At 41.3% G+C, this 25,600-nt stretch overlaps 1 protein-coding gene across 2 annotated transcripts in view; it reads right to left on the bottom strand.

The window, feature by feature from the left end:
• Positions 1–25,600, bottom strand: part of LOC115866397 (C-C motif chemokine 4) — a 165,734-nt gene that overhangs the window by 52,932 nt on the left and 87,202 nt on the right. Inside the window, exon 14 of one of the 2 annotated variants that reach the window (XM_030881930.3) lies at positions 23,278–23,439. The exons of the other annotated variant lie outside the window; for it this stretch is intronic. The gene's annotated coding sequence lies outside the window, so the exon portion shown is untranslated. The remainder of the gene's footprint in view (positions 1–23,277; positions 23,440–25,600) is intronic. 2 annotated transcript variants of the gene reach the window in all.

Here is a 25,600-nt window from a genome sequence, read left to right as displayed (position 1 = left end):
TAGTGAAGCAATAACATTCCCTACCCTGGGCAATGATTCTCTCCTCTCCCTTCTCTTCAATCTCCTGCTTTAGTAGACTGGAGGGATGTAACGAGGTATAGGGCTAGTCCTGCCAACTCCAGGGATATCGTCTGTGGAGGGGGTATACGGAAAGGTCTTTTTTGGATGAGACAACAGCGTTTTGAAGTAGGATAAATCCCAACCAACATCTTATTAAATTACACAGAAAATTTCAGGAAGATGGAGGGGAGTGACACTGCCTAGGGCTGGAAAATAAAGGAGAATAAGTACTCATAAGACTACACCAGAGGGACTTCCCTGGTGGCCACAACCACAACTAGAGAAAGCCCATGAGCAGCAACAAAGACCCAGCACAGCCATAAATTAATTAATTAATTTTAAAAAAAGATTACACCAGAACTCTGCAACTTAGATAAGAAATCACAAGTATGGCCCCAACTTCAGAAAAGATATACACAACTTGTATAATGGTTAATATTCTTCACATATCAAGAAAAAATAAGAAAAATAACAAATATATTACATACTTAAGTGTATTGAATATATAATTTTGCTTCTAAAAGACATTAAAGTTTTCCCTTTTCCCATTATATTTCCTTCCTGCTATTAGAACTGAAAATAAATGTTCATCCAGAGGAGGTCTTGGTGGCACTGAATAAAGCAAGTCGCCAGGGAGGTTGGGGTGCAAATGAAGAATGAGCTCCATGCCAAGTTCTCCTGTCTGCAGACACGGTCAAGATTCCATCCACATCAGGACCCTTACATTTGCTCTCTCAGACTTCCCACTACTTTTATCTCTTATGTCCAAAGACTTGTACACAAATGTTTGTGAGAGTTTTATTCAAAACATCCCCAAACTTCATTCAAAATAGAACTCAAATATTCAAGTGGTGGATGGATAAGCAAATCGTGGTACAGTTATTCTGCTATAACATGAAACATACATCCCTAAAAATCACTGCACTATAAGAAATCATGCAATAAAAACTACAGGGTTACGGGAAAATAGGGTTGAGGCCACAACACTCCAACAGTTCATCAGTGACACATTGGAAAAATAGGAATCTAATAAAAATGATAGCACAGTTTTACTCATGTTAAATAGTTAACATAAATACTACAACAAATATGCCACTTAACTTTGAAAAAGACCTGAAGTTTGCTTGTGGCAGTGAGAGTCAGAGGGTTACAGCTTGTGAGTTATTGTAAAGTGGTAGAAAGAGGGTTGTCTGAAGCCAGAAAGTTGTAACTCCAGTTGTGGATGAGTATGGCTCGTAACGCATGCAGTGAACAGAGGTAGCTAGGAGGTATTTGAGGGGTGTGTGTGCGCGTGTGTGTGTGTTGTGTATTCCTGTGAGGCTTATTCACCTGATGTTTTTCATGGATAAAATCACATGTAAGCAAATGGAATAATTTGTGTTATGCTCAACTTGTTTCCTAATATTTTAATCATATCGGAATAAATTCACATTTTCTAAACAAGCATTATAGCAGAACTGACTATACATCCATACAATGGGATATTATTCAGCAATAAGAAGGAGCCAACTACTGATACATGCAACAACATGGATAAACGTCACAAGCATATTAAGAATCCAGACTGAAAAGTCTATGTATCAAATTATTTTACTTACATAGTATGATGGAAAAGATGAAATTATAGGGACAGAAATCTGATCAGTGGTTGCCAAGGACTGGGGATGAGGGAAGGTGACTGAGTGAAAAAGGGAGCAGAAAGGAACTTTTTGGAGTGATGGAAATGCCTTAAATCTGGATTGTGGTGATAGTTACATGACTTTATGCAGTTGTCAAAACTCATCAAACTGTACATTTAAAAATGATCAATTTTATATGTATTTAAACTATATCTCAATAAATATGATAATACACACATACTCATAAGAAGGCTACAAATGGAAAAAAGAAAGCAAAATGAAGTAAACCCCAAAAAGCAAACTTCTGAACTTTAACTTCTAATAGCCATGTGTGAGTTAGCATAATATATTAGAATTCCAAGGAGCTCCAGACACAGAGCAAGCCTGCACGCATCTGCCATCTCTTTCCTACAAGACTTCTTCAAGACCATGATTAGCATACTAAAAGCTAGGGGCAGCAGACCGGAAAGAGAACCTCCTGAAATGTGTTGGACTCCCAGCAAGTTCGAAGCAACTACATGCCAAGGCAGGAGGGGTGGGGGAGAACAGATGACAGAAATTCATCCAAAGTTCTCCAACTTTTCAGCTACCAAAGGCTGAGAACATGGCAGGAAATCTGAGATAAGTCCACTCAAGGCACTATAGGCTTCAGCTATTGAAGGTAGGGGGTAGAAAAGCTGAGAAGAAATCATTCTGGAATGCTATGGGCTTTCAACTACTGAAGTCAGGGGCAGGAGAGCACAGAGAAACAACTCTGGGGCATTCTACTCCTTCACAAATGATAAGGCAGCTGCCTTCCAAAATCTATGATTAGAGCAAAGAAGCAAAGAAAAACTCTCCTGAGGTACCAAAAGCTGAGAGCAGTACTATAAAGAGAAATAACCAGTGACCTAGATGGGCAAATGGGCTATAAATTTAAAAGATCTCATATGGTTCAGAAAGTTAACAGCACAAAGAGATGTTGAGAATTGTGCCAGTGCTCAGATCTCAAACCCTGCTGAAAGAAAAGTCCTGATCCTCCCCTCAGAATATTTAAAGCCAGTACAAACTGAGTCAAACTAAAGCTGCAACAAAGCCCATAGCTAATTCAACTACAGATCAGACAGAATCAGCCCCATATTTAGCAGCCTGAAAGAAGAAGAGGCATGCACGTTCTGGGTAAATTATTTGCTTCAGTCCCTATTGTTCTTGTATACAAAATGCCCAAAACACAATAAAAAAATTATGAGACAGGTCTAGAGGGGGGATCACTGAAGTGTGGAGTTCTGGAGTTTGGAGCCGTGTGGCCGACAGGGTCTTGGTGCTCTGGTCTGGTGTCAGGTCTGAGCCTCTGAGGTGGGAGAGCCGAGTTCAGGATACTGGACCACCAGAGACCTCCCAGGCCCATGTAATATCGATCGGCGAGAGCATTCACAGAGATCTCCATCTCAATGCTAAGACCCAGCTCCACCCAACAGCCAGGAAGCTCCAGTGCTGGATGTCCCATGCCAATCAACTAGCAAGACAGGAAGAAAACCCCACCCATTAGCAGAGAGGCTGCCTAAAATCATACTAAGTTCACAGACACCCCAAAACACACCACTGGATTCAGCCCTGCACACCAGAAGGACAATCCAGCCCCACCCACCAGAACACAGGCACCAGTCCCCTCCACCAGGAAGCCTACACAAGCCACTGGACCAACCTCACCCACTGGGGGCAGATATCAAAAAGAATGGGAACTACAAACCTGCAGCTTGTGAAGAGGAGACCCCAAACACAGTAAGTTAAACAAAATGAGAAGACAGAGAAATATGCAGCAGATGAAGGAGCAAGGTAAAAACCCACCAGACCAAACAAATGATGAGGAAATAGGCAGTCTATCTGAAAAAGAATTCAGAGCAATGATACTGAAGATGATGCAAAATCTTGGAAACAGAATGGAGAAAATACAAGAAACGTTTAACACAGACCTAGAAGAACTAAAGAGCAAACAAAAATTATGAGCAACACAATAAATGAAATTGAAAATTCTCTAGAAGGAAACAATAGCAGAATAACTGAGGCAGAAGAACGGATAAGTGACCTGGAAGATAAAATAGTGGAAATAACTACCACAGAGCAGAGTAAAGAAAAAACAATGAAAAGAATTGAGGACAGTCTCAGAGACCTCTGGGACATTAAACACACCAACATTCAAATTATACGGGTCCCAGAAGAAGAGAAAAAGAAAGGGTCTGAGAAAATATTTGAAGAGATTATAGTTGAAAACTTCCCTTACATGGGAAAGGAAGTAGTCAATCAACTCCAGGAAGTGCAGAGAGTCCCATACAGGATAAATCCAAGGAGAAACACACCAAGACACATATTAATCAAACTATCAAAAATTAAATACAAAGAAAAATATTAAAAGCAGCAAGGGAAAAGCAACAAATAGCATACAAGGGAACCCCCATAAGGTTAACAGCTGATCTTTCAGCAGAAACTCTGCAAGCCAGAAGGGAGTGGCAGGACATATTTAAAGTGATGAAAGGGAAAAACCTACAACCAAGAATACTCTACCCAGCAAGCATCTCATTCAGATTTGCTGGAGAAATTAAAACCTTTACAGACAAGCAAAAGTTAAGAGAATTCAGCACCACCAAGCCAGCTTTACAGCAAATACTAAAGTAACTTCTCTAGGCAGGAAACGCAAGAGAAGGAAAAGACCTACAATAACAAACCCAAAACAACTAAGAAAATGGTAATAAGAACATACATATCGATAATTACCTTAAATGTAAATGGATTAAATACTCTAACCAAAAGATATAGACTGGCTGAATGGATACAAAATCAAGACCCGTATATATGCTGTCTACAAGAGACCCACTTCAGACCTAGGGACACATACAGACTGAAAATGAGAGGATGGAAAAAGATATTCCATGAAAATGGAAATCAAAAGAAAGCTGAAGTAGCAATTCTCATATCAGACAAAATAGACTTTAAAATAAAGACTATTACAAGAGACAAAGAAGGACACTACATAATGATCAAGGGATCGATCCAAGAAGAAGATATAACAACTGTAAATACTTACGCACCCAACATAGGAGCACCTCAATACATAATGCAAATGCTAACAGCCGTAAAAGGGGAAATCGACAGTAACAAAATAATAGTAGGAGACTTTAACACCCCACTTTCACCAATGGACAGATCATCCAAAAGGAAAATAAATAAGAAAACAGAGCTTTAAATGACACATTGAACAAGATGGACTTAATTGATATTTAGAGGATATTCCATCCAAAAACAACAGAATACACTCTCTTCCAAGTACTCATGTAACATCCTCCAGGATAGATTATATCTTGGGTCACAAATCAAGCCATGGTAAATTTAAGAAAACTGAAATAATATCAAGTATCTTTTCCAACCACAACACTATGAGACTAGATATCACCTACAGGAAAAAAACTGTAAAGTATACAAACACATGGAGGCTAAACAATACACTACTAAATAACTAAGAGATTACTGAAGAAATCAAAGAGGAAATTTAAAAATACCTAGAAACAAATGACAATGAAAACACGACGACCCAAATTCTATGGGATGCAGCAAAAGCAGTTCTAAGAGGGAAGTTTATAGCAACACAATCCTACCTCAAGAAACAAGAAACATCTCAAATGAACAACCTAACCCTACACCTAAAGCAATTAGAGAAAGAAGAACAAAAATACCCCAAAGTTAGCAGAAGGAAAGAAATCATAAAGATCAGATTAGAAATAAATGAAAAAGAAATGAAGGAAACGAGGGCAAAGATCAATAAAACTAAAAGCTGGTTCTTTAAGAAGATGAACAAAACTGATAAACCATTAGCTAGACTCATCAAGAAAAAAAGGGAGAAGACTCAAATCAACAGAACTAGAAATGAAAAAGAAGTAACAACTGACACTGCAGAAATACAAAAGATCATGAGAGATTACTAGAAGCAACTATATGCCAATAAAATGGACAACCTGGAGGAAATGGACAAATTCTTAGAAATGCACAACCTTCTGAGACTGAACCAGGAAGAAATACAAAATATAAACAGACCAATCACAAGCACTGAAATTGAGACTGATTAAAAATCTTCCAACAAACAAAAGCCCAGGACCAGATGGCATCACAGGCGAATTCTATCAAACATTTAGAGAAGAGCTAACACCTATCCTTCTCAAACTCTTCCAAAATATAGCAGAGGGAGAAACACTCCCAAACTCATTCTACGATGCCACCATCACCCTGATACCAAAACCAGACAAAGTTGTCACAAAGAAAGAAAAACTACAGGCCAATATCACTGACGAACATGATGCAAAAATCCTCAACCAAATGCTAGCAAACAGAATCCAACAGCACATGAAAAGGATCATAAACCATGATCAAGTGGGGTTTATCCAAGGAATGCAAGGATTCTTCAATACACGCAAATCAACCAATGTGATACGCCATATTAACAAACTGAAGAATAAAAACCACATGATCATCTCAGTAGATGCAGAAAAAGATTTTGACAAAATTCAACACCCATTTTTGATAAAAAACTCTCCAGAAAGTGGGCACAGAGGGAACCTACCTCAACATAATAAAGGTCATATATGACAAACCCACAGCAAACATCATTCTCAATGGTGAAAAACTGAAAGCATTTCCACTAAGATCAGGAATAAGACATGGATGTCCACTCTCACCGCTATTATTCAACAGAGTTTTGGGAGTTTTAGCCACAGCAATCAGAGAAGAAAAAGAAATAAAAGGAATACAATTGAAAGAGAAGAAGTAAAACTGTCACTGTTTGCAGATGACACAATACTATACATAGAAAATCCTAAAGAAGCTATCAGTAAACTACTAGAGCTAATCAATGAATTTGGTAAAGTTGCAGGATACAAAATTAATGCACAGAAATCTCTTGCATTCCTATACACTAATTATGAAAAATCTGAAAGAGAAATTAAGGAAACGCTCCCATATACTGCTGCAACAAAAAGAATAAAATACCTGGGATTAAACCTACCTAAAGAGACAAAAGACCTGTATGCAGAAAACTATAAGATACTGATGAAAGAAATTAAAGACAATACAAAGAGAGGGAGAGATATACCATGTTCTTGGATTGGAGAAACAACATTGTGAAAATGACTATACTACCCAAAGCAATCTACAGATTAAATGTAACCCCTATCAAACTACCAATGGCATTTTTCACAGAACTAGAATAAAAAATTTCACACTTTGTATGGAAACACAAAAGACCCCAAATAGCCAAAGCAATATTGAGAAAGAAAAATGGAGATGGAGGAATCAGGCTCTCTAACTTCAGACTATACTACAAAGCTACAGTAATCAAGACAGTATGGTACTGGCAAAAAAACAGAAATATAGATCAATGGAACAGGACAGAAAGCACAGAGATAAACCCACGTACATAAGGTCAACTAATCTATGACAAAGGAGGCAAGGATATACAATGGAGAAAAGACAGTCTCTTCAATAAGTGGTGCTGGGAAAACTGGACATCTACATGTAAAAGAATGAAATTAGAACACTCCCTAATACCACACACAAAAATAAACTCAAAATGGATTAAAGACCTAAATGTAAGGCCAGACACTATAAAACTGTTAGAGGAAAACATAGGCAGAACACTCTATGACATAAATCACAGCAAGATCCTTTTTACCCACCTCCTAGAGAAATGGAAATAAAAACAAAAATAAACAAATGGGACCTAATGAAACTTAAAAGCTTTTGCACAGCAAAGGAAACCATAAACAAGACCAAAAGACAACCCTCAGAATGGGAGAAAATATTTGCAAATGAAGCAACTGACAAAGGATTAATCTCCAAAATTTATAAGCAGCTCATGCAGCTTAATAACAAAAAAACAAACAACCCAATCCAAAAATGGGCAGAAGACCTAAATAGACATTTCTCCAAAGAAGATATACAGACTGCCAACAAACACATGAAAGAATGCTCAACATCACTAATCATTAGAGAAATGCAAATCAAAACTACAGTGAGGTATCATCTCACACCAGTCAGAATGGCCATCAGCAAAAAATCTACAAAACAGTAAATGCTGGAGAGGGTGTGGAGAAAAGGGAACCTTCTTGCACTGTTGGTGGGAATGTAAATTGATACAGCCACTGTGGAGAACAGTATGGAGATTCCTTCAAAACCTAAAAATAGAATTACCATATGACTCAGTAAGCCCAGTACTGGGCATATACCCAGAGAAAACCATAATTCAAAAAGAGACATGTACCACAATGTTCATTGCAGCACTATTTACAATAGCCAGGACATGGAAGCAACCTAAGTGTCCATCGATGGATGACTAGACAAAGAAGATGTGGCACATATATACAATGGAATATTACTCAGCCATAAAAAGAAACAAAATTGAACTATTTGTAGTGAGGTGGATGGACCTAGAGACTGTCATACAGAGTGAAGTAAGTCAGAAAGAGAAAAACAAATACCATATGTTAACACATATATGTGGAATCTAAAAAGAAAAAACTGGTTCTGATGAACCTAGGGTTAGGACAGGAATAAAGATGCAGACATAGAGAATGGACTTGAGGACACAGGGAAAGGGAAGGGTAAGCTGGGATGAAGTGAGAGAGTAGCATTGACATATATATACTACCAAATGTAAAATAGATAGCTAGTGGGAAGTAGCCGCATAGCACAGGGAGATCAGCTCGGTGGTTTGTGACCACCTAGAGGGGTGGGATAGGGAGGGTGGGAGGGAGGGAGATGCAAGAGGGAAGAGATATGGGAACACATGTATATGTATAACTGATTCACTTTGTTATAAAGCAGAAACTAACAACACACCATTGTAAAGCAATTATACTCCAATAAAGATGTTAAAAAAAAAAAAAAAAAACCTGAATTCTAACTCAGGTCCACCATCTTCTCTGGCTGCTGGTTTTCTGAATAGGGTCACTATTCCTTGCCCCAAAAACTTCTCTCTCGATTTATTGGCCTGTTTTGCAGTGAGCAGTACAAGCTTGGAGTCGGTAATAAAACTACAAGAAAAGAAAAAGTATAGCATAAACAATATTTGGAAGAGAGATTGCTCAGAGGAAAAATGGAAAAGGGACAGAATTGCAGAAGGCCACATGAGGTGATGGGTGCAGGGATGTTTGTTGTGTTGTTTCTCTTTATTTTCAATCTATATTTTATGCCTACTCAATACTAAAAGAAAAATTATAAAACTATAACCATCAAATTATAGAAAAGAAGATTTAGTATGGCCCTATTTTTTGTTTAATGGTATATGTATTTAATATGCATAATGATTATATATAGGAAAATGACTAGAAAATTACACATCAAAATGTGAATAGTGGTAAACAGTGAGTTTTTTCCTCTTCTCTGATTTTCTTAAAAATTCTATAAGGGGCTTCCCTGGTGGCGCAGTGGCTGAGAATCCGCCTGCCAATGCAGGGGACACGGGTTCAAGCCCTGGTCCGGGAAGATCCCACATACCGTGGAGCAACTAAGCCCGTGCACCACAGCTACTGAGCCTGCACTCTAGAGCCTGCGAGCCACAACTACTGAGCCCGCGTGCTGCAACTACTGAACCCCGTGCGCCTAGAGCCCATGCTCTAGCAACAAGAGAAGCCACTGCAATGAGAAGCCCGCGAACCACAATGAAGAGTAGCCCCCCGATCACCACAACTAGAGCAAGCCCACGCGCAGCAACGAAGACCCAGCGCAGCCAAAAATAAAATAAAATAACAAATAAATTAAAAAAAAAAAAAATTCTATAAGAAGTATGCACCATTTTTGTTAAAAAATTATTTTAAGTCACATATAGAATTTTATAATGAAATAAATTGTATTATAATAAATAATATAATATTTATAATATTTATTGTAATTATATCAATATAATAATATAATATTATATTTATAATATATTATATATATATTATAATATATTTATAATAATATAATATTGAATATAATATTTAATATATTATAATATATTCATATTATATCATATTTATATTATATTTATTATAATAAATATATTTATATTTTATTTAATATAATATTTATTATATTATAAATTAGAATAATAAATAAATTGTATTATTCACAATTTGTCAAAGCATGGGCTATGAAACTGATTTTTTTGTGTATGATCCCAGCTGAGGAGAAAGCATGCAGAGGGAAAAGATACATCTAAAAGTGTCACTGTGGGACCACAGCATATTTCTGCTTACTTCTTTTTGCTTAAGTATTTTCTAAACTTCTCCATATTGTTGCTTTCTTAATAATGAATCATGATGAATGTTTTTCTTTTGCCTCATTTTAAGAAGAACGTGCCAAAGGCCTACTGCTTACTTAAACTTGCAGAAGACCCCAAGCATCTTGCTCATGGCTGAATCTCTGGTGCCTGGACAATGCTCAGCTCATTGTATGCATTCAGTAATTCTTTATAGAATAAATGAAAGGGTAAATGAGTGAATTAATGAATGAACAGTGAGTGTTAACTAAACAGGTGGAAGAGATAAAGCAGGGCACTTGGTCTCTAATTTTTATTTGACCCTTTTCTGTCCATTACAGTCTAAACGGGCATAATTCCCATGGATAAGAAGAAACTGAAGCCCAAGATGGGTAGGTGGATTGTAGGACATTTCATTTCTTGGCTTGGATGAAGTCCCTTCTAGCAGCCCAGACAACTTACAGTAGATACTGATCATCTTTGTGGATTTGGGGGAGGCAAAGAGGTTGTAGAATATAGGATGAGCATACAGCAATTGACTTTCCAAAGAAGGAATAGGAAAGAAGATGGATTCCATGAACTTGAGGGTGGTCAGCCACCTCTGTTATGGACAAGAATCCATATCTAAGCAATTCTTGGTAAGAAATACTTTGTTGGCAACTTAAAAAGGAAGTGTTCACTGCAAGTCAGCATGGGTGCAGCTAGAGCAAGTGTGGCAGGAGCAACTCCACTTCCTTCTCTGGCAGCAGCAGTTATCTGAGGAGCAGTGGGCTGGAAAGAGCTGTAAACAAAGGCTCTGATCTCCAGCATTTAATAAAAGTACCTGGAACCAGCTGGGAAAACAATAAAATTCAGGAAGCTAATATACAATCTATTGCAGGCTGACACATTATCGTATTGCCAGTACAAAAACAAAAACAGCACTTTTACCCAAAAAAAACCTCTTGGAGGCTTAATCTACCCCAAGCCCCCTCCCCCACTCCAGCCCTCCTTTTTTGAATAGAGAAGTAGAGTCAGTTAGGCAAGAGGGTGGAGGGTGCATGTCACTTACAAAAGCATGGAAGGCAGATAACTCAGTGTCACCAGGAACTTAGATTCGAGAACCCAGGAGTTGGCATAGGGACCCAAGTTCTTGTATGAGTCAGCTTCTTTCATCCTTCTGCCCCTGCGTGTCCCACACCTCCCCCACATCTGATGTTCTGCTAACCAAGGGACAAAGGCCACTGTCTGCCACCCGCCCCGTCCTTTGCATACCCAGTCGCCCACAGTCAGCAGGGAGGAGAAAGGCAGCCATCAGAGGCATCCACTACATGCCTCTCCATCTCTCTGAACTTATAGAGAATGGGGAAAGGCACTGATCCCCACTTAGGCTTTTGTTTGTTGGGAGAAATCAGGCAGCTCAGACCCTCTCCATCTACCTACAGGAGGGAGACCGAAGTCTAAGGGGGATGATTCTGTGGTCTTCTCTTCCTTGTTTTCCCTTAAAGCAAATGACAAGTGTTCCTGTTACATCCACCCACCTGTTCTGCAGGATACAGCTACCTTCAGGGCCCACATGGATGAAATGGGATGCAAACTGTTGAGTGACCAGGCCCAAAGGACCTGGACGATGGACCTCACCTCCCTTCTCTCCAGTCACCTGTTCTTCTGTCTATTCCTCAAATGCCCCAACTCCATTCCCCCCTCCAGGTCTTTGCCCTTGATGTTCCCCCTCCCAGGACGAACCTCCCCTGATCTTTGCAAGTCCGGCTCCTCCTCAACAAGCCAGTCCCAACTGAAATGACACCCCCTCTGAAGAGGCTCCCCTCACTGGCTTGTTAAGCAATCTCCACTCAACCCTCAGGCTCTATCACAACACCTTGGTTTATTCTCTTCCTAACTCCATCTCCTACTCCCTTTTTGTCTGATTCCCCACTATAATTTGAGCACCTGAAGAGCAGAAGCCTTGCTTTTTTTTGTCTGCCTCTGTATCCCAAGGGCCTAGAAAGTGCCTGGCACACAGGAGAGGTTCAATAAACATGAGTAGAAAAAATTAAATTTTAAAAATAATTTTTAAAATAAATAAAAAATTTAAAAAGTAAAAAAAAAAGTTGCAAATCTACTGAATGAACTTCAGCCCTAAGGAAGGTCTAAATATGGACATATAAGGAAGATTTCACTCACTTAGATTATGTTATATACACCTTTCAGTAACCATGCAAAGCTTTAAAAACTTAATGAAATTACTCAAAAGTTCCCATAGCTTGTAAGCAGTGGACTCCAGGACAAAACAATGCCTCCCTCTGACTAGATCAAAAGTTCCTGCTCTTTCCATTAGAACAGGGCATTAAATTTTTCCTTTTAGTAGGGGTCATTTTCTTTGCAAACACACTGGAACCCTATTATATAAAACTGATAAAAACACAAGTGCTTAAAACCACAATGAGATATCACCTCACACCATTAGAATGGCTACTCTCAAAGATACAGAAAATAAAAAATGTTGGTGAGGATGTGGAGAAATTGGATCTGTTGTGCACTGTTGATGGGAATATAAAATGGTACAATGGCTGTGGAACAATGTGGGAGTTGCTGAAAAAATTAAACATAGATTTGCCATATGACCCAGCAATCCCAGTGCTGGGTACACAGGCAAAAAAAAAAAAAAAAAAAAAAAATCAAAAACAGGTTCTTAAAGAGGTATTTGTATGGCCACATTCATAGCAACATTTATTCACAATAGCTAAAATGTGGAAGCTGCCCAAGTGTCCATGCACGGATGGACAAGCAAAATGTGGTATATGCATACGATGGAATATTATTCAGCCTTAGAAAGGATATTCTGACATATGCTACAAAACAGATGAACCCTGAAGACATTATACTAAGAGAAATAAGCCAGTCACCAAAAGACAAACTCTGTATGATTCCACTTATATACGAGGTACCTAGTATGATTCCACTTACGTACGAGGTACCTAGAGTAGTCCAATTCATAGAGACAGAAAGCAGAGTGGTGATTTCCAGTGGCTGGGGGAGGGGAGAGTGAGGAGTTATTGTTTAATGGGATAGAGTTTCAGTTTTGCAAGATGAAAGAAGTTCTGTGGATGGATGGTGGTGATGGTCGCACAATGTATGAATGTACTTAATACCATTGAACTGTACCCTTAAAAATGTTTATGATGGAAAATGTTATGCTATATGTATTTTACCACAATGAAGAGAAATTTAAAAACCACACAGGTGCCTGATCTGAATTTGGTGGGAGTGGAGATGGGGACAGTCACCTCTGCCTGACCTCCAGGGGGGTGACCAACACATACCTGTGTCAGCACTAAAAGTCCCACATCCCAGGAACCCCCTGAGCCCCAGGCAAACCAAGATGGTTGGTACCCTACCTCTCGGTTACTAAGTCATTGTGGTGTCCTTTGCAGGGACCCTGCAGCACAAACTTGAGGGTGACAAGTTACAACTCTATTCTATGGAATACACTGCCCTGCCTCTGGCTCCCCCAGTTCAATCCAGAAGAAACATGTCCCTCAGTCCTGGTTGAACAGGGAGCCCCGTGCCTCTGTCTTGGTTGCCAAGGATCCGATCGAGCCCCCTGTGCTGGGCAGGGGGCAAGGGCTTTAAGCTCAGCCTAAGCGAGGGGTGCCAGTCCAATCCTGGCTGGTGAGGCCCAGCCATCCCAGGATCCTCTCTGGATCCAGCTCCCCACTGCCAACCCCCATCAGGCCTGAGTCTTGTGCTCAGGGTGGACACAGCACTGTACCCTCACATCCCCATCCTGGTGGGCCCTGTAGTTGCTGATCCTGAGACAGTCATCCAGGCCTCTGAGTTCATGGTCCACACCTGAGGCTGGGCTCACCCAGGGGGCTCAGCCAGGCTCCCTGGGGACAGGCAGGAGAGGAGGGCAGTTTCCAACAAAGCCGTTGGTCTCTGGGCCTCTCCTACCACCACCTTCAAGATATAAAGCAACTGTGAAACCTGGGGTCGTTCTCTGCCTTCCGCTTTTCTTCAGCTGAATTGACTTAGTTCTCATATTTTAGATACTTCGCTGGTCACAATTCCAAAGAATCAAAACTCCCGTGCAATCTTGGATTTTTCTATCTTGTGACTTCCTGAGCAGCAACCTCTTATAAATGAAGCTCAGAGCCTAGATTTAAAGGAGCCAGAGAAGCCCTGTTCCTGTAGCTGGTTGGCCACCGGAAGGATGAGGGTCAGCCTGGCTACCCTGGCCTTCCTCCTCACTCCTGCTGCCCTCCACTCCGAGGCCAATAAAGGTGAGACCTGTTAGTCTCATTGCTCTGAACAAAAAGAACACTGTGGCTGGAGGGGGTGGAAGAGGGGCTGCAGGGAGAGATGAGGGTGGCCTAGAAAAAGCAACCTGGAAGTTACTGCAAAACAGACAGCATCTTTACCAAGGATATCTCCCCATTTTTGGTTGGGACTCACTTCTGCCTCCCCTGGGGCGGGGAAAACCTGCCTCAATACAGCCTTCCTGGCCTCTGGTCCCCAACTAACAGAAGCTGATCCAGAGCCCTCCAGGCTATCTGCTCAGCTGCTTCCTGAGGACACACAGGAGCCAGGCATGAGCATAAACTGGGAGAGAGGAAACCACCAAGGATGAAACTGTCTTCATGGTTTAATGGGGTTTTATCATATTTGGATTGGTTGCCAACATTGAAAAACTGGAAACACTTAAAAATCTGTATTGCCCGGGGAGTTTACAAAATCAAGGACTGACGCGGCTTCCGGGAAGATGGCGGAAGAGTAAGACGCAGAGATCACCTTCCTCCCCACAGATACACCAGAAATACATCTACACGTGGAACAACTCCTACAGAACACCTACTGAACGCTGGCAGAAGACCTCAGACCTCCCAAAAGGCAAGAAACCCCCCACGTACCTGGGTAGGGCAAAAGAAAAAAGAATAAACAGAGACAAAAGGATACGGACGGGACCTGCACGAGTGGGAGGGAGCTGTGAAGGAGGAAAGGTTCCCACACACTAGGAAGCCCCTTTGCGGGCGGAGATGGCGGGTGGCACGGGGGAAAGCTTTGGAGCCACGGAGGACAGCGCAGCTACACGGGTGCAGAGGGCAAAGCGGAGAGATTCCCGCACAGAGGATCGGGTCGGCCGGCACTCACCAGCCCGAGAGGCTTGTCTGCTCCCCGCCGGGGCGGGCGGGGCTGGGAGCTGAGGCTCAGGTTTCCGTCCGAGCGCAGGGAGAGGACTGGGGTTGGCGGCGTGAACACAGCCTGCAGGGGGTTAGTGCGCCACGGCTGGCCGGGAGGGAGTCCGGGGAAAAGTCTGGACCTGCCGAAAAGGCAAGAGACTTTTTCTTACCTCTTTGTTTCCTGGTGCGCGAGGAGAGGGGATTAAGAGCGCTGCTTAAAGGAGCTCCAGAGATGGGCGCGAGCCGCGGCTAAAAGCGCGGACCCCAGAGACGGGCATGAGATGCTGAGGCTGCTGCTGCCGCCACCAAGAAACCTGTGTGCGAGCACAGGTCACTATCCACACCCCACTTCCGGGGAGCCTGTGCAGCCCGCCACTGCCAGGGTCCCAGGATCCAGGGACAACTCCCCCAGGAGAACGCATGGCGCGCCTCAGGCTGGTGCAACGTCACGCCGGCCTCTGCCGCCGCAGGCTCGCCCCGCACTCCGTGCCCCTCCCTCCCCCCGGCCTGAGTGAGCCAGAGCCCCCAATCAGCTGCTCCTTTAACCCCGTCCTGTCTCAGCGAAGAACAGACGCCCTCCGGCGACCTACATGCACAGGCAGGGCCAAATCCAAAGCTGAGCCTCTGGGAGCTGTGAGAACAAAGAAGAGAAAGGGAAATCTCTCCCAGCAGCCTCAGAAGCAGCGGATTAAAGCTCCACAATCAACTTGATGTACCCTGCATCTGTGGAATACATGAATAGACAACGAATCATCCCAAATTGAGGAGGTGGACTTTGAGAGCAAGATTTATGATTTTTTCCCCTTTTCCTTTTTTTGTGAGTGTGTATGTGTATGCTTCTGTGTGAGATTTTGTCTGTATAGCTTTGCTTCCACCATTTGTCCTAGGGCTCTATCCGTCCGTTTTTTTGGTTTGTTTTTCTCTTAATAATTATTTTTTTATTTTAATAACTTTATTGTATTTTATCTTACATTATTTTATTTTACTTTATCTTTTTTCTTTCTTTTTTTCCTTCCTTCCCTCCTTCCTTCCTCCCTCCTCCCTCCTTTCTTTCTTTCTTTCTTTCTTTCTTTTCTTTTCTTTCTACTTCTACTAATTCTTTCTTTCTACTTTTTCTCCCTTTTATTCTGAGCCGTGTGGATGAAAGGCTCTTGGTGCTGCAGCCAGGAGTCAGTGCTGTGCCTCTGAAGTGGGAGAGCCAACTTCAGGACACTGGCCCAAAAGAGACCTCCCAGCTCCACATAATATCAAACAGTGAAAATCTCCCAGAGATCTCCATCTCAACACCAGCACCCAGCTTCACTCAATGACCAGCAAGCTACAGTGCTGAACATCCTATGCCAAACAACTAGCAAGACAGGAACACAACCCCACTCATTACCAGAGAGGCTGCCTAAAATCATAATAAGTCCACAGACACCCCAAAACACACCACCAGACGTGGACCTGCCCACCAGAAAGACAAGATCCAGCCTCATCCACCAGAACACAGGTACTAGTCCCCTCCACTAGGAAGCCTACACAACCCACTGAACCAACTTTAGCCACTGGGGACAGACACCAAAAACAACGGGAACTACGAACCAGCAGGCTGCAAAAAGGAGAAACCAAACACAGTAAGATAAGCAAAATGAGAAGACAGAAAAACACACAGCAGATGAAGGAGCAAGATAAAAACCCACCAGACCTAACAAATGAAGAGGAAATAGGCAGTCTATCTGAAAAAGAATTCAGAATAATGATAGTAAAGATGATCCAAAATCTTGGAAGTAGAATAGACAAAATGCAAGAAACATTTAACAAGGACCTAGAAGAACTAAAGATGAAACAAACAATGATGAACAACACAATAAATGAAATGAAAAATACTCTAGATGGGATCAATAGCAGAATAACTGAGGCAGAAGAACGGATAAGTGACCTGGAAGATAAAATAGTGGAAATAACTACTGTAGAGCAGAATAAAGAAAAAAGAATGAAAAGAACTGAGGAGAGTCTCAGAGACCTCTGGGACAACATTAAATGCACCAACGTTCGAATTATAGGGGTACCAGAAGAAGAAGAGAAAAAGAAAGGGACTGAGAAAATATTTGAAGAGATTATAGTTGAAAACTTCCCCAATATGGGAAAGGAAATAGTTAATCAAGTCCAGGAAGCACAGAGAGTCCCATACAGGATAAATCCAAGGAGAAATACGCCAAGACACATATTAATCAAACTGTCAAAAATTAAATACAAAGAAAACATTAAAAGCAGCAAGGGAAAAACAACAAATAACACACAATGGAATCCCCATAAGGTTAACAGCTGATCTTTCAGCAGAAACCCTGCAAGCCAGAAGGGATTGGCAGGACATATTGAAAGTGATGAAGGAGAAAAACCTGCAACCAAGATTACTCTACCCAGCAAGGATCTCATTCAGATTTGATGGAGAAATTAAAACCTTTACAGACAAGCAAAAGCTGGGAGAGTTCAGCACCACCAAACCAGCTCTACAACAACTGCTAAAGGAAGTTCTCTAGGCAAGAAACACAAGAGAAGGAAAAGACCTACAATAATGAACCCAAAACAATTAATAAAATGGGAATAGGAACATACATATCGATAATTACCTTAAATGTAAATGGACTAAATGCTCCCACCAAAAGACACAGATTGGCTGATGGATACAAAAACAAGACTCATACATTTGCTGTCTACAAGAGACCCACTTCAGACCTAGAGACACATACAGACTGAAAGTAAGGGGATGGAAAAAGATATTTCATTCAAATGGAAACCAAAAGAAAGCTGGAGTAGCAGTTCTCATATCAGACAAAATAGACTTTAAAATAAAGACTATTAGAAGAGACAAAGAAGGACACTACATAATGATCAAGGGATCGATCCAAGAAGAAGATATAACAATTGTAAATATTTACGCATCCAACATAGGAGCACCTCAATACATAAGGCAAATACTAACAGCCATAAAAGGGGAAATCGACAGTAACACATTCATAGTAGGGGACTTTAACACCCCACTTTCACCAATGGACAGATCATCCAAAATGAAAATAAATAAGGAAACACAATCTTTAAATGATACATTAAATAAGATGGACTTAATTGATATTTATAGGACATTCCATCCAAAATCAACAGAATACACATTTTTCTCTAGTGCTCATGGAACATTCTCCAGGATAGATCATATCTTGGGTCACAAATCAAGCCTTGGTAAATTTAAGAAAATTGAAATTGTATCAAGTATCTTTTCTGACCATAATGCTATGAGACTAGATATCAACTACCGGAAAAGATCTGTAAAAAATACAAACATATGGAGGCTAAACAATACACTACTTAATAACGAAGTGATCACTGAAGAAATCAAAGAGGAAATTTAAAAATACCTAGAAACAAATGACAATGGAGACACGACGACGCAAAATCTATGGGATGCAGCAAAAGCAGTTCTAAGAGGGAAGTTTATAGCAATAAAATCCTACCTTAAGAAACAGGAAACATCTCGAATAAACAACCTAACCTTGCACCTAAAGTAATTAGAGAAAGAAGAACAAAAAAACCCCAAAGTTAGCAGAAGGAAAGAAATCATAAAAATCAGATCAGAAATAAATGAAAAAGAAATGAAGGAAATGATAGCCAAGATCAATAAAACTAAAAGCTGGTTCTTTGAGAAGATAAACAAAATTGATAAACCATTAGCCAGACTCATCAAGAAAAAAAGGGAGAAGACTCAAATCAATAGAATTAGAAATGAAAAAGGAGAAGTAACAACTGACACTCCAGAAATACAAAAGATCATAAGAGATTACTACAAGCAATTCTATGCCAATAAAATGGACAACCTGGAAGAAATGGACAAATTCTTAGAAATGCACAACCTGCCAAGACTGAATCAGGAAGAAATAGAAAATATGAACAGACCAATCACAGGCACTGAAATTGAAACTGTGATTAAAAATCTTCCAAGAAACAAAAGCCCAGGACCAGATGGCTTCACAGGCGAATTCTATCAAACATTTAGAGAAGAGCTAACACCTATCCTGCTCAAACTCTTCCAAAATATAGCAGAGGGGGGAACACTCCCAAACTCATTCTATGAGGCCACCATCACCCTGATACCAAAACCAGACAAAGATGTCACAAAGAAAGAAAACTACAGGCCAATATCACTGATGAACATAGATGCAAAAATCCTCAACAAAATACTAGCAAACAGAATCCAACAGAACATTAAACGGATCATACACCATGATCAAGTGGGGTTTATTCCAGGAATGCAAGGATTCTTCAATATACGCAAATCAATCAACATGATACACCAAATTAACAAACTGAAGGAGAAAAACCATATGATCATCTCAATAGATGCAGAGAAAGCTTTCGACAAAATTCGCCACCCATTTATGATAAAAACCCTGCAGAAAGTAGGCATAGAGGGAACTTTCCTCAACATAATAAAGACCATATATGACAAACCCACAGCCAACATCATCCTCAATGCTGAAAAACTGAAAGCATTTCCACTAAGATCAAGAACAAGACAAGGTTGCCCACTCTCACCACTCTTATTCAACATAGTTTTGGAAGTTTTAGCCACAGCAATCAGAGAAGAAAAGGAAATAAAAGAAATCCAAATTGGAAAAGAAGAAGTAAAGCTGTCACTGTTTGTAGATGACATGATACTATACATACAGAATCCTAAAGATGCTACCAGAAAACTACTAGAGCTAATCAATGAATTTGGTAAAGTAGCAGGATACAAAATTAATGCACAGAAATCTCTGGCATTCTTATACACTAATGATGAAATATCTGAAAGTGAAATCAAGAAAACACTCCCATTTACCATTGCAACAAAAAGAATAAAATATCTAGGAATAAACCTACCTAAGGAGACAAAAGACCTGTATGCAGAAAATTATAAGACACTGATGAAAGAAATTAAAGATGATACAAATAGATGGAGAGATATACCATGTTCTTGGATTGGAAGAATCAACATTGTGAAAATGACTCTACTACCCAAAGCAATCTACAGATTCAATGCAATCCCTATTAAGCTACCACTGGCATTTTTCACAGAACTAGAATAAAAAATTTCACAGTTTGTATGGAAACACAAAAGACCCCAAATAGCCAAAGCAATCTTGAGAACGAAAAACGGAGCTGGAGGAATCAGGGTCCCTGACTTCAGACTATACTACAAAGCTACAGTAATCAAGACAGTATGGTACTGGCACAAAAACAGAAAGATAGGTCAATGGAACAGGATAGAAAGCCCAGAGATAAACCCACGCACATACGGTCACCTTATCTTTGATAAAGGAGGCAGGAATGTACAGTGGAGAAAGGACAGCCTCTTTAATAAGTGGTGCTGGGAAAACTGGACAGGTACATATAGAAGTATGAGATTAGATCATTCCCTGACACCATACACAAAAATAAGCTCAAAATGGATTAAAGACCTAAATGTAAGGCCAGAAAATATCAAACTCTTAGAGGAAAACATAGGCAGAACACTCTATGACATAAATCACAGCAAGATCCTTTTTACCCACCTCCTAGAGAAATGGAAATAAAAACAAAAATAAACAAATGGGACCTAATGAAACTTAAAAGCTTTTGCACAGCAAAGGAAACCATAAACAAGACCAAAAGACAACCCTCAGAATGGGAGAAAATATTTGCAAATGAAGCAACTGACAAAGGATTAATCTCCAAAATTTATAAGCAGCTCATGCAGCTTAATAACAAAAAAACAACCCAATCCAAAAATGGGCAGAAGACCTAAATAGACATTTCTCCAAAGAAGATATACAGACTGCCAACAAACACATGAAAGAATGCTCAACATCACTAATCATTAGAGAAATGCAAATCAAAACTATAATGAGATATCATCTCACACCAGTCAGAATGGGCATCATCAAAAAATCTAGAAACAATAAATGCTGGAGAGGGTGTGGAGAAAAGGGAACCCTCTTGCACTGTTGGTGGGAATGTAAGTTGATACAGCCACTGTGTAGAACAGTATGGAGGTTCCTTAAAAAACTACAAATAGAACTACCATATGACCCAGCAATCCCACTACTGGGCATATACCCTGAGAAAACCATAATTCAAAAAGAGTCATGTACCAAAATGTTCATTGCAGCTCTATTTACAATAGCCCGGAGATGGAAACAACCTAAGTGTCCATCGTCGGATGAATGGATAAAGAAGATGTGGCACATATATACAATGGAATATTACTCAGCCATAAAAAGAAACGAAATTGAGCTATTTGTAATGAGGTGGATAGACCTAGAGTCTGTCATACAGAGTGAAGTAAGTCAGAAAGAGAGAGACAATTACCATATGCTAACACATATATATGGAATTTAAGAAAAAAAAATGTCATGAAGAACCTAGGGGTAAGACAGGAATAAAGACACAGACCTACTAGAGAATGGACTTGAGGATATGAGGAGGGGGAAGGGTAAGCTGTGACAAAGCGAGAGAGAGGCATGGACATATATACACTACCAAACGTAAGGTAGATAGCTAGTGGGAAGCAGCCGCAAAGCACAGGGAGATCAGCTTGGTGCTTTGTGATCACCTGGAGGGGTGGGGTGGGGTGGGGAGTGTGGGAGGGAGGGAGACACAGGAGGGAGGAGATATGGGAACATATGTATATATATATGACTGATTCATTTTGTTGTAAAGCAGAAACTAACACACCATTGTAAAGCAATTATACTCCAATAAAGATGTTAAAAAAAATAAAAATAGAAAAAAAAATCTATATTGCCCGTTTCTTTCGCAAATATGGAAGACCAAGCAGACCTGAGCCCAAGTTTCCATGAGCTAACCTCCAACTGGAACTGAGGTGGTGATGCTGTCCCCTTAGGGGTGCTGCCCAGGCCTCAGGGGTCCCCACTTCCAGGCCATACCCAGCTGCTCTCTCTGACAGGCCTGCGGGGGCATTTGAGCCTGAGACACCCATGTCAACTTCCCTCCTCTCCCTATAAGACTTGTCTCATTGTGTATACAGCACAGTCGCTCCTGGCATGTAGTAGTCTCTCAATAAATATCAGTAGAATACAGGAAGAGGAAGCAGCAGGTGACTCTGAAAGAGGCAGGGCTGGACCCCAGGTGTCCTGACTCCCAGCTTACTGCCCTAAACAGGCCCGGTTGCCTCTCTGCTGTGGGTTGGAGCTAGGGGAGAAGGTGGCAGAGCCGGGGCCCTGGGAGGAGGTTTCCCAGGAAACCACTCTCCCAAGCTGAGTTGCAACCAAAATCAGAGACAGAAAACACTCCATGCTAGGACTACCGTGTGACATCCTGCCAGTTCAAGGGATGATGGCTATTTTCCAGGTACTTTGACTGCAAAAGGGCTTTTTACTGCTCTCCCATAATTTCAGTTCTCATTGTATGACTTCTCATCTGGAAATGGGATAAGTAGTAATTTCTCAAACGGTTGTGTGAGGAAGGGAGATAAGTCACATCAGGAACTAAGCCAGGCACCTGGCCTGTAGTAGAGGCTTAGTACAGGCTTTCCTCAATTTACGATGGAGTTACCTCCCAATAAATCCATTGGAAATTGAAAATACCAGAAGTCAAAAATGCATTTAATACACCTAACCTACCAAACACCATGGCTTAGCTTTGCCCACCTTAAATGTACTCAGGACACTTACCTTAGGCTATAGTTGGGCAAAATCATCCAATACAAAGCATATTTTATGATAGAATGTTGACTAGCTCATGTAATTTTTTTAACACTGCACTGAAATGAACACCAGAATGGTTGTCTGGGTACAGAGTGGTTATAAGTGTGTCAGTGTTGAGTCTGGTGATCCCATGTCCAACCCAGAGCTGCAGCTGTTTTGCCCAGCATCACAAGAGAGGATCTATCACCTATCACCAGCTCAGGACAAGATCACAATTCAAAATTCAAAGTACAGTTTCTACTGAATGTGTATCACTTTCACACCATCGTAAAGTCAAAATATCCTAAATCAGGGACCGTCTGTAAGTACAAGCTTTTTTGTCTTCAGAGAACAGCAAAACAGAATGGAGAAATTAACTGGCTTTACAGTCAGGAAAACATAGATTCAAATTGAATTCATTCATTCATTCAATAAGTATATATATATACATTAAACGCCTACTCTGTGCCACTCACTCAGGCAACATCCTGGAATGCAGCAGTGGGCAGAAGCAGACACATCTGTTCGTAGGACGCCTCAGTCTGGAAGCTCCGCATTGGTCAGCTTGTGACCTTCTGTGCCTCGTTTAGCCTTGCTGACCCTCAGCTTCCGCATCTGTTCCACAGCGGTAGTAAGGCCTTTATTGCACGAAACAATCATCAGTATAAAAATCAACTTGCACAGTACTTGCCCCATTACTACTATTTGCCATTTTAAGGACAAAGTTTCAGAAAGGGTGAGTGTCCTGCCTGGAGTCACACAGCTCTCAGGAGCAGAAACAAGGACAAGTCAAACTTTCCTGCCTCCTAGCCAAGGCCCTGCTCCTCTGGGCCAAGCAAACTCCCCTCTTCTAGCATCCCCCCCTCCTCCCTGAGACCTGTGAGGGAGGGTCCTCTCAGATGCAGGGCAACAGTCCCACCCTGCTGTGGCCCACCTTGGGCATCTACTAGCATTTTCATGTGGGAATTCCTTCTCAGCATTTCTCAGGAAATTATATGTTTTTCTAAATTCCAAGTCCCGAGAAAACTCAGTTGAGCAATTGGGAAAATGGAAAAAAGTATTATAATTCTCCTGAAAGTATAAAGCTTAACACTCAACAGAGAGAAGTTACTGACTTAAAGGAATTTGCTGACATCAGGAGCAACGGCAGGAAACACTTGGCACCTGGAGTTCAAGGTTAAGATCAGCATGTGTGGAGATCAGGGCAGGAGCATGTATGGGAGAGGTGGTCTCCATCCAACAGCTTGAGACTGTTGCCATGGTACAAGTTCATAGCTCTGCTGCTAAGAAATGCTAATGAGTTTGTAAAACTAATAAATTTTCACAACTCATATAAGTAGTATTTCAAGAAATAACAAGCTCGGGAAACAAAATATATCCTTAAATGGGCAACTTCAACTATGTTTCTTGCTAGGAGATGTGGATGTTATGTTATTGAATAATAATGTCTGCTGACATTGCCCAGTGTTTGAATAATTGCTAAAGGCTATAGTTCTTTATAAATGCTTTAATAGAAGAAATACGAAGAGAAAATGCATAAATGTCATGGAATACTAGGACATGAAACCAGAAACATTGGCTAACTTTTTTTTTTTTTTGCGGTACGCGGGCCGCTCACTCTTGTGGCCTCTCCCGTTGTGGAGCACAGGCTCCGGATGCGCAGGCTCAGCAGCCATGGCTCACGGGCCCAGCTGCTCCGCGGCATGTGGGACCTTCCCGGACCGGGGCACGAACCCGTGTTCCCTGCATCGGCAGGCGGACTCTCAACCACTGTGCCACCAGGGAAGCCCCAGATTTCTAGTTTTGAATGATAACTTTTAAATATTAAATAGTTGTAGCATTTTTTTCCATTTTTAAATGATTTTCATTGGCCCTTTACTTTGTGTTAATGTTCCCTTCTTTTCATGTGTTCTATTATCAACCGTCTGTATGTGCTAGAGAACATTCAATGTGTTATTGAGTCTATAATCTTGTCACTACACATAGAAACATCATTTATGAGAAGAAACCAAGATGGCGGAGGAGTAGGAGGATATGGAGTTCATCTCTCTTCACAAATACATCAAGAATACATCTACACGTGGAACAATTCTCACAGAATACTGGCTGAACGCTAGCAGAAGACCTTGAACACCAGAAAGGACAAGAAAGATGCCCACATAACTGGGTAGGATGAAAGAAAGAAGGGAAAAAGAAGAAGGGAGGAAGCGGGATGGGATCTGAGTCCCTGGTAGGGAGATGAAGCAGAGGAGAGGTTCCTGCATCCTGGGAATCTCCCTCACCGATGGGGAAATCAGTTGGGACAGAAGGGGAGCATCTGAGGCTGTTGGAGGAGGGTGAAATGGCCGGTTTGTGGCAGACAGGACAGAGTGAGACGTATGCAAGTGGTCTGTGCCACAGCCCTGTGTGCCCCAGACTGGGACATGTGTCTGCCAGTGCACACAGTGGCTGAGAGCTGGAATGTGGGGCTTTGAGCACAAACCTGGGTGGAAGACTGCTGTTGGATGTGAGGAGACAGCCTGAGGGGATGGGAGGGAGGAAATCCGCAAGCAGGAATGCTTGTGGAGGAGACCCAGACTGCCATAGAAGCAAGGCACCACTGTTGAGTGACGTGCAGGGGGTGGAGCCACCATTGCAGCCTCTCTCTCCCCACATGCCAGCCCTCTGCCCCACCAGGCACTAGGAAAAGCCCCCACCAGGGCTGACCTTCTCATGCCAGCTGCCAGGTGCTAAGAAAGGCTCCCACTAGGGCCGGATCTCTCGTGCCCGTGGCTGCCAGCTTTTCTGCGCACCTGTCAC

Source organism: Globicephala melas, chromosome 20 (assembly GCF_963455315.2).
Source record: "Globicephala melas chromosome 20, mGloMel1.2, whole genome shotgun sequence".
Classification (NCBI taxonomy): Eukaryota; Metazoa; Chordata; class Mammalia; order Artiodactyla; family Delphinidae; genus Globicephala; species Globicephala melas.
This window is presented reverse-complemented; position numbering and strand designations above follow the sequence as displayed.